Source organism: Lissotriton helveticus, chromosome 1_1 (assembly GCF_964261635.1).
Source record: "Lissotriton helveticus chromosome 1_1, aLisHel1.1, whole genome shotgun sequence".
Lineage (NCBI taxonomy): Eukaryota > Metazoa > Chordata > Amphibia > Caudata > Salamandridae > Lissotriton > Lissotriton helveticus.
This window is the reverse complement of record NC_136057.1, coordinates 248,733,182-248,746,908: the sequence shown is the minus strand read 5'-3', so window position 1 is coordinate 248,746,908 and position 13,727 is coordinate 248,733,182. Positions and strand designations below refer to the sequence as shown.

Genomic DNA, 13,727 nt, shown 5'->3' with positions numbered 1-13,727 from the left:
ATTTCCCTTGGAAATATAATCAATTCCTCTAGTGTGCGCTGCACACTTAACAATGGCGATTTCTTTTGGCAATTGTATTGCTTCAATTAATCTCCTAATGAAAACTGCATTTTTAATTGGTGATCCTGCTGATGTCATGTATCCTCTCTGTGACCAGAGTTGTCCATAATCATGCACAACTCCGTACCCATACTGACTATCAGTAATGATGGTAACTCTTATATCCTTTGATATTTCACATGCACGAATTAAAGCAATTAATTCAGCCACTTGTGCTGAACGAACTCCTTCAAGACATGATGCTTCTTCGACATCTGTGACTGTACAAACTGAATATGAAGCTTTTAAGACACCTCCTTCGGATCTTAAGCATGAGCCATCTACAAAGTAGACAAAATCCGATTCAGACAAAGGTCTGTCTTTGATGTCTTTTCTTGGTTTTGTGCAGAATTCCATGACATCTAAACATTCATGTTCTGTTTCGATGTCATCAACAATTTCAGAATCAGGCAGTAATGTAGAAGGATTCAGATTTAAACATCTTGAAATCGAAACATTGTCTGCTCCTAGTATGATTTTCTCATACTTTGTCAATCTGCTACTTGTTAAATGCTGAGTCTTACCTCTTGTCAATAATATTTCTACTGAATGAGGCACAAAAACTTTCACAGGAAATCCCATAATGATCCCTTCACTTTGTTCGAGGCTGATACTTGTAGCTGCAACTGCTTTCAAGCAACCTGGTAATGCTTTTGCAATTGGATCAAGAACTGCAGAGAAGTATGCAATAGGTTTCTTTAAATTTCCGTGTCTCTGAATTAACACAGATAATGCACATCCTTCTCTCTCACTGCAATACAGTTCGAAATCTTTCTCATAATTTGGCATACCTAAAGCAGGAGCTTGGCATAAGCTCTTTTTCAGGTTTTCAAAAGAATCCATCTCAGCATCATTGAGAATAATTGGATCTTTTACATCTGACTTTGTCAGTTTTTGTAGTGGTTTTGCAATTACTGAAAATCCACTTATCCATTGTCGACAGTAACCAACCATTCCCAAGAACATTCTGACCTGTCTTTGTGTTCTAGGTGGTAACATTGCTTGAATCATTTTTATTCTCTCTATTGTTACTTGTCTTTTTCCCTTTGCAATTCTGTGACCAAGATATTTTACTTCTTGTTTGTAAAACTGTAGTTTTGCTGGGGACACTTTATGTCCTTCTTCTGCAAGGCGATTTAACAGAATTATTGTGTCTGTCACACAATTTTCTCTTGTCTTTGCAGCTATTAACAAATCATCAATATACTGCACTAGCGTAGACCTACCAGGTAAGTCTAGGTCTTCTAGTGATCTTTTTAACAGTTCGTTAAAGATTGAAGGACTTTCTGTATAGCCCTGAGGGATTCTTGACCATCCGAGGGTCTTACCTTGGAATCTGAAAGCAAAGATTTCATAACTGTCTGGATGTAAGGGAACAGTAAAGAATGCATTGCAAAGGTCAATGACTGTATACCATTCAGCATCATGTGGAATCTGGAATAGAATTACTGCTGGATTTGGAACCACAGGACAACATGGAACGACAATTTGATTAACCTTTCTCAAATCTTGTACTATTCTAAATGTTCCGTTAGACTTTTTAACTCCCATAATTGGTGAATTACAAGGACTACTCTCCATTTCTTTTAATACACCTTGCTTGATTAATTTTTCAATTATTGGTGTAATACCTTCAATTGTTTCTGTTTTCATTTTATATTGTGGAATGTTTGGAAATTCTATTCCCTGTTTCAATGTAATTTTTACTGGATCTACGTTTTTCATCAGACCCATCTCATTTCCAGTAAAATCCCATATTTCAGATTTCACTGTTTCCTTGAGTTCTTCAGGTAAATCCTTTTCTTCAAATGCAGGAAACAATTTTGTTTCTTCTGCTTCCATCATCATCATTGTCATTCTGTATAAACCATCTTCCTCCATTGTTTGTAACTCAACTCCATCAGGAGAACAATATATTCTACAATTCATTTTACATAGGATGTCTCTGCCCAATAGATTCACTGGACTACTATTACAAACCACAAATCTGTGTTTGTCTCTGTAATTTCCAATTTCAACTGGTACTGGATCAGTTAAGTCAGTTTTAATTTGCTGATTACTTACTCCGACAACTTGAATGGTATCCCCAGAGAGAGGTAGGTTTTCAATTTCCACTGATCTAACAGTAGAACGGGTAGCACCAGTGTCCACTAGAAAAGTGATGTCTACATCATTAACTTTCCCGTTTACAAAAGGACCAGACTGGTCAACCTCAAGAGTGGCTCCAACAACACACTCTTCCTCCTCTCTCGGGTACCGTCAGCAATAATCATCAGAATCGCTGTCTTGACTTTCTGTTAATAAAAACTGTTGTGTAGCATTTTGCATTTGAACTCTTTGCTGCTTTTGCTGTTTTTGTGGTTTTATTACCTGTTCACTTCCCTGAAATCCCACGTTTGGATTATATTTTTGGACTCCCCCACAATTCGGAAAAGGTGGTTGTGGCAATTGGTCTTGACGATTATTCACCTGTTGCTGTTGTTGTTGCTGTAACTGTCGCTGAATATTTAATTCGTTTAACCCCTGTTGCATCTGTAGCTGTCGCTGCAGGTCAACACCATTCTGCATCTGTGGATTCAATAAGGGATTCTTTAAGTTTTTAGGAGGATGAGGACACTCGTCTCTCCAATGTCCAATTTCGCCACAATTAAAACAAGATAATCTTTGTTTCAACTCCTCAATTTTTGGGCTAAATTTCTTTGGGAAATTATTACTTTTAAACTTTCCTTGTATCTGGTTTGTATTTCCAGTTTGAACAAAATTAGTGTTCTTATTACCCATGCTGGCAATCTGTTGCTCAGCCACTTTTACCTGAGCCCACATGGCTTTCTCCTTGAGCTTCTTCTGTTTTACTTCTATTTCATCGCTGCAATATTTAGCCTTTCTTAGAATATCATCTACAGATAGTGATTGCCATCCGACAATGCTATTTCTGATCATTTCTCCAATTTCAGGTTTTAGTCCATAAACAAATCTATAGACAAAATGGCTCATGTCTTTTTCGTCTAGTTTTTCATAACCACTGTATTGTTTAAAGATTAACAGTAGTCTTTCATAAAAAGAATGAACTGATTCTTTAGTTTCCTGTTCTGTCCTTTCTATTTTAACCCAATCGACTTCTTTGGGTGGAATTTTGTTCTTCATCCAAACAATCACTTTTTCATAAAAATCCATTACAAGTGGATTTGGAGCACCTGTTTCTTTGATTCGCTCAGGTTCTGTTTTTGGCCAACTAATCGATATCTTGCATTCTGTCCAAAGATCTGATGGAACAACAATATCAAAAAATCCATCTAAATCAATCCACAGAACTTTTGACACTTTGATAAATCTATCGACTTGTCTGTACCACTCAACTGGTTTTTCCCTCAATTTCGGAAAGTCATTTGTAAATAACAATGTCCTGTCTCGACCAAGGGACATGAACATATCCTCCACCTGCAATTTCTCTCATTGGAAATTGTTTTGACAATTTTTCCAATCTTTCATCTTCCTTCTTTTTCGTCCATTTTACTCTCCATTTATTCAGTTCTCCTAGCTTTTTGATATAGACAATCAAATCTTTTATATGTACTATTCTTCCCATTGAGTTCAAACTCTCAATGTCACTTTCTGAAAAGTCTAATCTGTAATGTTTCGCAAAATTCTTTTGTTTGCTCACATCAATTTCAAGTTCTGCTGCTAGATCCTCTAGTTGATCATATTTATTTTTTGTTTTCCATTGTATGCTTTTGCAAATGAACAGTAGTTCATCATCTCGATAGTAATTTAAACTATCTGGACCGATTGTTCCAATTATTAATTCTTCGATATTCGCTTTTAATTTGGCCACATCAAGTTTTGGTGTGGTTACCCTGACTTCAGGACTCCCTATATCTGATATAGCACCCATTGGTGTTTTTGGAGATAAGTCCTCATTAAAGGTTAAATCAGGCATTCTCGATTTAGAAGAGTTTATTTCAGATAAGTCTGAATAAAATTTTTCAGCAGCCTTTTGAATTTCTGTATTTAAAGGAATAGTTAATCCTGTTTTGTTTGTTTCCTTTTGGTCAAATACAGGCTGAACAGGACCAATCGTTACTGGAACTGTCACAGCTTCCATGCCTTTTGTCATTCTTTTTATTAATTCTTCTTTAGATCTTAAATATTCATTATAATCAGCATCTTCAACATTTCTTGCCTCTCTTGTATAATCTTTTGGAGCTTCTCTTGCCCTTGGAGCCATTGTAAAATGTCTACCTTCATTTCGAACATTATCAAATTCTGGTCTTCTAGGAGTTTCAATGATTTCACAATTATTTGGATAAAGTTTAGGAGCTTCATTAATTGGAGGTGCACTCGGTGAAGTTTCAGTAGAAACCACCGGAGTAGACCATGATCTAGGAGGTCTCAAAGGCTGATTCTTTCTAGCAGTTGTATATATTTCTTCCATAACTGCATCCTCAGATTCACTTTCCATAGATTTCCCTGTAGGAGTTCCCATTACCATTTCCTGAATTAAATATAATCCTTCACTCATGTTTCCCTGTCTCCACATTCGTAATCTATCTTCATGAGTTTCTCTTCTCCAAGGTGGATTTTTAGAAGGTCTTTTAATTCCACTAGCTTCTCTTTGTAACTGATACATCTCGTCTTCCCACTCAACTAAAGCTTCAAATTGAGTTGGTCTCGGTTTCGGAACAAGAGCGTTCATTTTCTCTCGTAAATTTCTCAAGACTTTTACATTAAATGAACCATCATCAGGCCAAGTTAAAACACCGTCGTTCTTAGTATAGCGTTTCCAACTATCGAACCATAAGACAGTATGATATCCATATTCACCTTCCATATACGCTGCAGGTGTTTTATACTTATGAAGTAGTTTACCACCTCGCGTTTCGATTTTCTTATCAGGTGAAAATAAATTCTTAAACTTCTGAAATAATGTTGGCTTTTTCTCAACATGTTTAAAATGATAACTCATTTTTAAGAGTTAAATCTAATTCACAAAATCGTTCGTAAAATATTTCCGGGATGTTCCGCAAAACAACCAATCCGTGCGCGAAACACACCAACAAGCCAATGACAGTTGAGCTACGTCGCTTTTCTGCTCAACCAATAAAATTGGAGTTTTTCTGAAGGACCAATCAGCTCACAGGTCGTCATAGACTCGAGCCAATCAGAATATAGCTTGTGACGTAGGTCACCCAATCCCAGCGCGGCTCTGTGACGTACACAGCAGCTGCGGTTTCTCGTTTCTCACTCCTGGCGCTTACCCCTCCTTCACAAAATCTTTTCACAGCGCCATTTTAAGAACACTTTTCAGTGTAAATTAATTCTTAACAATGACTATAAGGACAACATCTGTTCGTTTCACTATTTAGGATAGTTTACATACATTCAAGTATCCACACTTCGGAATAGACGGCGCTATTCACACTAAGGATAATATCCAATTGTCAGTAGAGTAACCCTTACCCCACCCTTCTAACACGTATAATTATGAACTCGCTTTGCTCTGAACGCACCGCGAAGTGACAGTTCTAAGAGTTCCACTTGAACATAAAATACAAATCAAACTCGCACTTTCACACTGAAAATTCCCTAATTTCAAACACACATGAAATCCGTACAGGACTCTCACCTGTTTATAGAGATCATGCACCGTTAGTAAAATAACGACGTTATCCGTACAGGGCTCTCACCTGTTTATAGATATGAAACATGTACCCGTACAGGACTCTAACCTGTTTATAGATAATCATGCACCGACGCTAATTTACCCTTCACTCAAGCTCGGATATAACTAATACTCTTATCACAGTGAGTTTTATGGAAGGCGCTTTGTCCCTATTCTCATGCTGCTTTAATTTCTTAGAAAACCCTCACTATACAAGATTCACACCTAGCCCTAAAACTGTGTTGCTCGGCGACAACACTATGGTACACGGCGATACCTCTTGTGATACTCGGCGATATCACTACAAACAGAACAGATGGCTTGCGTGACTAATTTCTCACCACACAATCTATACCGGTATAGCTTACAGATAGCACGAAAAACGAACTCAACATGTGTTAAAACATCGATCCTATTTCCATACCATAACACTTTAGTAATCCTTAGCAACCAACATATTACCTTGGTTACTCTTAGCAACCATCAATTTCTGCTACCAGAGAATTGATCCAGCGGCCTATAGAAAATATATCATAAACAACGCTACCCAACTTCATAACCTATAAACAAAATTCTATACTAAATTAAGGACCCATTTATAAACCTGACATATTTTGGGCCTACTGAATCAGGTGGTCAGATTAAATCTATATACACATTATCTACAAACTATATACAATTTTATACATCTGCGGAAAGAATATTGTCATTAGAATAAAACCTAACTATTTAAATGACCACCATTGGCGACGTGATCTAGCTAATAGTAACCTACACTCCTGAATAATCAAGACCAGCTTGTTTGTCAAAAGTAAGAGTTTATTTACTAAATTATGGTATATAAGTTGATAGTTTTATAAATGAATTTTATTAGCAATAAAGCAAGCATGATTGTAAAGAAACGTGAGAAAAATACAATTTAAGCAAGTGAATCAAAATTAAAGTGAATATTTAAAGTTTAGCATTTCTAAAACCTAAGTTCCTAACTAAACTAAATAGATAGAAATTAAAGTAAAGTTCTTTGAGGATTCTTACGTGCTCCACGCAATGTCCGACAGCACTTCACCCTCATCGGAAAGTCAGAAAGCAGCAGCCAGCCCATCCCTAGGGGCATGACTTTTTATACCTTTCTACGCTAACTAAACTACGCAAAGGAAAGTTTTCAGAAATCTTCGACGTCCCATTGGCTGAGAGTGACAAGTGACATGTCACCCACATTTCAAAAGTTCCATTAGGTCACTTTTCTTAAGGACCATTGTCTTTTCTGTATGCAACCAGGAGCTTCCTAAGTTTGCAACAAATGTCTCATTGCTTCCAATTGACTTCCGCGGATGCCAAGTTAAGGACTGACAAAATGTTCTTTTTCGACCTTGGCCATGTCCGACAGAATGATGATAGCACGTCAGTTTTTGCTTTGTGAACGCAGCTTTTGACGAACATATTATTTCAGAATGGGCGTCTCGTGACTTTTGCAGAAGTAAAATTCAACTTTTTGTAGCTCGAGCAGACTAGGCCCAAAAGCAGGCAACTTATGCTTTCTAGTATAAAACAAACACAAGAAAAGTATTAATGTAAGAAATAATGTAGATTCTGTATCCACCCCAAGATTTACTAATTAATTAACCCACCCGATTAATCAAATGTTACCTAGCCAATGCAAACAAATAAAGCAGCGTTTATATCTACCAGTCTTCAATAATCCATGAGACTTATATGCACCTAGAATAGTAGAAATGACATCACACAGACAAGGAAAAGCAAAACAAGCACATGCTTCTTTTATGTTTGCAGCAGTTAGTAATGACAAAAACGAAAACAATAAATTATTTTATTATTTTGCACGAACAAAAAGATGCAACAATTATGCACGTTTATGAGCACACATGTTAGTCCCCCCATGTGTAAAGTTTAATCTAAGTTGTATTAGCACGACATATCACAAATCATTAATATTATTATTCATGTTATGGAAATGTGACTTCACGAGTTTAAACAAAATTTTGTTTTCTATCTCGCTCCATCATGCCTCGCATTCGTTCACTGCGAAGCCTGCATGCGGAGCCTGCAGACGCTAAAGCACAATACATTGTACGTGTCACGAAAGCAGATTATTCAATCAAATGCGCATGTGCGTGTAACTCCTGTCTCTTGCGCGGACTTAGTTTTTAAACAATGCATGCAATGAAGTATCAGAGTGAAGACTAGAGCGCTTGACCTCCTTTTGGATGAAGATTCTTCATTCAAGACTAGAACGCTGACCTCCTTATGATGATTCTTTTCACTGTTATAATCCTGTGTGAAGCTGCTTCTGGGCCACACGCACACGTTAGGGATGAAATATCTAATTAAAGGTCATTCTCATATTTTGCCTCAATACGTCATCACAATTCACTCATTTTACATCATCCTTACCTAATTTCCATTTACAGCAGACTAGCAGTGTCACTACTAAATTCACAACAATTGACATTTTCTACATTATTATTTATATTTTTGATTATGGAGGGTTTTAATGCACCAGCGCCATTTTATCTCCTGGTGAACCCATTTTAGAGTGGAAACAATGGAAAGAAGGTTTAGAGGCGTACACTGAAGCCATTGGTGGTGATTATATGGACAAGAGGAAACTTGCAATTTTAAAACATTGTCTTGGTGCAGAAGGCAGACTTATTTTAAGTCACTTACCTCCAAGTACCGTATATCGCGCATCGTCATCGGATGACGATGGCGATGTATTTGAGGCTATCACACAATTAGACAAACTGTATGTTAAAGTCAACAAAGTTGTTTCACATCACAAATTTCTCAGCAGAGGTAATTAATAAAGGTATCCATAGATGTTTTTATCAATGATTTAAGCGTCTTGGCATCCAAGTGTAATTACTCTACATTTCATGACCAGATGGTGCGTGACCAAGTTGTACATAAAGTTGCCGATGTCAAACTACAAGAAAAATTATTGACAGCTGAAGATCTTGCACTAAATAAAGCCATTGATATTGCCCATCGCTTTGAGGATATGAAACTTGGCTTAAAGGAACTTGGCGAGCAGAAGGTTTCTGAGGTTCAGACAGTAAAGTCTAATGCTGATGAGAGCAGTTCTAACAAATTCAAGTCTAAAACTCGTATCCACCAAGAAAGAAAAGTATGTTTTTCAAGCGTGACATTCCTGGTCATTTGGCCAATGACAAAATATGTCCCGCTATTGGTCAAGTGTGTAGATTTTGTAAACTAAAAGGTCATTACACTAGGAAGTGTAGGAATTAGAACAAATCAAAGAATAGAATTATTGACGGAGTCAAAAGGCTGAGCAAGTGAAAAAATGACTGTGATATCGAAGATGATGAATTCCTTCTAGCTGTTTATGAAGTTGACAGTAATGCGAAAGAGGCTCCTTTTTGAACTGTTGTAATTGGTGATAAAGATCTAAGGGGTCATGGCAGACTCTGGTGCAGACGTACCCTTATTGGGGATGAATGGTTAAAGGAATTTCCTAATATATGTTTATCACCTCCAGACATCAAGCTAGTTGGGAAGTGCGAGAACCCATAGATGTATTGGGATTTTTCACAACTACCATAAGTTTTAAAGGGAAATCTTTCTTCAAAAATGTAAGGAAGGGTTCATGACTTTTAGGTTGGCCTCAACATAGAGATCTTATGATCCTGCTTGACCCCAACCATCAAGGTCAAGTTCTTGGGTACTCTGATTTGATTCTTCATGTCAATATTGATCCTGCATCCGGGTGGGAGAAGCAGTTACCAAGTGTATTCTCCTCTTCTCAATTAGGTCTTCTTAAACATTTTGCCCACAAAATAATTATGAAACATTATGCTGTACCCAGGGTCCACAAGGATAGAAACGTTCCATTAAATTTAAGGAAAGCTGTCAAGAAAGAACTAGAAAGATTATGTAATATTGATGTTATTGAAGAAATTGAATCTTGAGAAAGGTTGTCACCGGTCGTTGTCGCGCACAAACTTAATGGCCAAGTCATATTATGTTTGGACTTGAGATCCCAACGACAGTGTGTGGGTAACCAGTCATCCTCTGCCCAATATTGTGAGATGTTTGCAAAACTTAAAGGTGCCTCAATATTTTCAACTCTTGATTTGTCTAACACCTATCATCAGATAACCCTCCAGGAGGATAGCAAACATCTCACCTCATTTATTACCCCTGAGGGTGCTTTTAGGTACAAGTGAATGCCTATTGGCTTAATATCTGCATTCTCTGTTTTTCAAAGATTAATGCATACGTTGTTTAAAGACGTCAATGTATTATACTTTCAAGAAGGCACTCTAGTTTTTGCTGGTAATTCACAAGAACATACTGATATCCTTCACAAAGTTTTGTGTATTCTACCATAGAATGGTTTGACTTTAACAAAGGACAGATATAAGTTTGGGGTGACATCTGTCGATTATTTGGGTCATTCCAAAAATAAGCATGGCATTTCTCCCAAACAAAATCTTTCGCTATTGAACAAGCACCGAAACCTCAAAATAAGGATCAACTAAGATCTTTTCTTGGTCTTGCAGAGTATTACGCTGTTTATTCAGGTGTTTTCTGACAAAACTGTACATATGAGATCCTTGATGAAAAAGAACCAGTCATTTTTGTGGGATGACCACTGTGCCAGCACATTTAAGCATTTGAAGTATATCTCTTATGCACCTGCATTAGCCACATTCAATACTGCTTATGACTCTGTAATTGTCTCTGATGCCAGCAATGTTGGTTTAGGTGCTGTTCTTATGCAAAATCAAAATGGTCATTTAGTTATAATTGCTTTTGCATCCAGACCAATAAGAGCTGCTGAGTGCAAATACTCCACTTTAGAAAAAGAAACTCTTGCATGTTGGTGGGTATTGAGTTTTTTTGTAAGTATGTTTATGGCACTGCCTTTAAGGTGAGGACAGACCATTGTCCTCTTGTAGATTTATTTACAACAAAAGTTTGTGGTAGAGCCACTTCTTGAGTGGCCAGATGGCAGTACAAGTTACAAGATTTTCATTTCAAAGTAGAGTATATTCCCGGGGTAAAAACCATTATTGCTGATTGTTTATCGAGGCTACCTGTGTCTGACTATGTTGAAGAAGATGAAGATTTAGAAAATGTTATTTCGATGTGCGAGGTGTCCAAGGTATGTATCCAAGACAATCTGTGGAGAATGGTGTGTGACAAGGACGTGGTTCTAAAAGAGGTCTTTAGTCACATCAATGCTGCATGGCCTTGAAATTTGTTGTTCTATTTTTAAGTGATGTATTTGAAAGAGAAGGGTTTCCTGAATCGCTTCAAACAGACAATGGGGTACAATTAACATCCATTGAGATGAGTTTTCCTTGACAGTCATGGCATTGTTCATAAAGGCTCATCTGTTTATTATCCCTAGAGCAATGGAATAGTGGAGAGATTGATGAAGGTGTTCAAGGAAGGATTACAATTCGCTGTTTCTAATGGAAAAAATTGCAATCAGGCCATCAAAGAGATTCTTTGGAGTTACATCCCCATTACATCTGGGAGTATTTCTGTATCTTCTTTTGAAAAACATGAGGGAAAGGAAGTGTGTGTAACAGGAGTCAAGCATAGATGAGTTTTATTGTGTAAGGAAAACGACAAGTGTGTATCCGATCAACATGGTAAAGATGCTATTTCTCCTGTTAAGATAAATGATTTGGTACGTGTGAAGAAAGTTAGTTGTGAAGTCTGAGTCCCGGTTTTCCCTTCCTTTGAAAGTGGTCAGAGTGGGTCGCCAAGTTGTAGAACTTTCTGAATGGAACGTTTGGAGTCTGTCCAAGGTGGTGAAAGTTCCTCAGTGGTTGTGGCCTTCTGATAAGATTCCTGATTCCACAGTTAGGTCATCTCCTAAGCAGGACCGGATCTAGGGCGGTGCGACCGGTGCCACTGCACCGGGTGCTGGCTTTCTGGGGGCTCCGTGTTTTCAAGTTTATTATGTGTTTGAAGTACCTGCTGCAGCGTTCCTTTCCTCTGGCAATTACCAGGCCTCTCAAACATTTCAAGATAACTCATGTGATTAATTATCTTCCTGGAGAGAGATCAGTGTTTTCTATAGCTGAGATTTTGACTTGTGAAGTTAGTGCAGAGGGTTAATATGCCTGCTGCAAAGAACGTGTAACAAGTAGAGTGTATATAATATAAACCGATCAGCAGGTTACTGCTTTCAAAAGAGACATCCTTTTTTTACTTGCATTTTATAACTTAGAGTCCTAATATAGAAGAGTGAGCTATTAACTTTCATCATAGAATTTCATACACACTGCAAAGTATACATTAGAACATTGATTAATTTTGCAAAAATTGCTAATTTGGTTGGAAAACGATTCTTATGAAAGAAAACTCCCAACTATGCTGTTTCTTATTCGACTCCGCCTTTGTGCTTCTCACCATGCACTCCTAAACTATACTGCCTACCAGTATGGATGACAATTGACTCCTACACTTTGTCCTTTGGCTTATGTAACATTTCCTATACACTGATTTACACACATATGATTGATTGTCTCTGTGTAATGTGTGTGCTCTGACACCCTACAATGGTATGTGTGGCGCTATAAAACTAATTCAATGCATCTTAAAAAGAATGGAGACTTTGGGCCAGATGTACAATATGCCAAATAGCTCCTTGCAAATTGCGTCGCATTTGCGGCTCACAATATGCGAGGCCCTATTTGGAATGTGTTTAATACTGTTTGCAATTCCCAACGTGGTTGCTAATTGCGAGGTTCATCAATAGTTATGAGCCTCTCGCAATTTGTGAGCCCATTGGGAGTGACAGGCCCTCCCAGGGATGGTTGCCTGCCCGGCTCCATAAAGGAAAACTGGATGCATTTAAAAAATTTAAAAAAATGAAACCTTTTCTTTTCATTTTTTAAGGGCAGGCAGTGATCCCTGGGACCACCCCCTGCCCTTAATAAATAATATTGCCTGCATTTGCAAATGAGAAGAAGGGTTCCCCTGGAGATCCCTTCCCATTTGCGAATGCATCACCACCTACTTCAAGTAGGTGGTAATCTGCAAGTGTTTTGTGACCGCAATTGCGGTTGCAAAACATTGGTACATAGCTTTGTGGTCGCTATTAGGAAGGGAATGCTCCTTCCTAATAGCGAGTCGCAAAACAGTGTTTTGCGAGTCGCAAAATACTGTTTGTACATGGGCCCCTGCTTTTTAGCGTGCACACGCTAAAAAGTGTTGTTCATCTGGCCTTGGTCACTGTTAAAGGGTGCTAGTGAGAGAATCCGTGGTGGTGATCATTGGGGGGGGGGGGGGGGGGGCACCAACAAACATTGTCGCACAGGGCACCACCAGCACTAAAGCCGGCCCTGCTCCAAAGTTCTCGTGCAATGGGACAAATTGGCCGCCACGGGATTGCGGCGAGGGTGTAATAGAAATGGAGACACTCATTTGATTAAGGGGTGAGGAGAGTTGGCTAGACCGAGAAAAGGGGACAAATAACATACAGAAAGGGAGGGGGAGGCAGGCCTCGGGAATGGGAACGGGGGGTGCTTTATACTGTAACATGATGACAATGCCGTCTTTTGCGCTTTTCGTTTTCTTGCAAATGTTTTGATTGCAATTGGGTTAAGAATGTAAGACTTGTCTCTCTGCGCAGGACTGGGGTGCAATGACTCTTGTACGTTACGGGCATGCCTGGGCGCCCAGGACCTGACCGCATGCCGCACAGGTGTGAAAGTAGCAGCGCCCTATTGACCTGCCGCACTACTATTGCAAGGGCATCTAGGCACAATTGTAGAACTGTCTAGATGTTAATGGTGCACCCAATGTAATGTTAAAATGCCAATAAACAAAAAAAATGGAACAAATTGGCGCATATTCTTCCTCAACAATCAAATGTTCCAGATAAGAGTTGTGTTCAAAGACCACGTCCTGTCTGGTGTAAAGATTATCATTTGGATAAATGAAATTTCACTGTTCCCTATTATTGATG

At 38.3% G+C, this 13,727-nt stretch overlaps 1 protein-coding gene across 1 annotated transcript in view; it reads left to right on the top strand.

Moving 5' to 3' along the window:
- The window catches only part of LOC144768987 (zona pellucida sperm-binding protein 1-like), a 159,561-nt gene that overhangs the window by 97,514 nt on the left and 48,320 nt on the right, over positions 1 to 13,727 (top strand). The gene's annotated exons all lie outside the window — the stretch shown is intronic.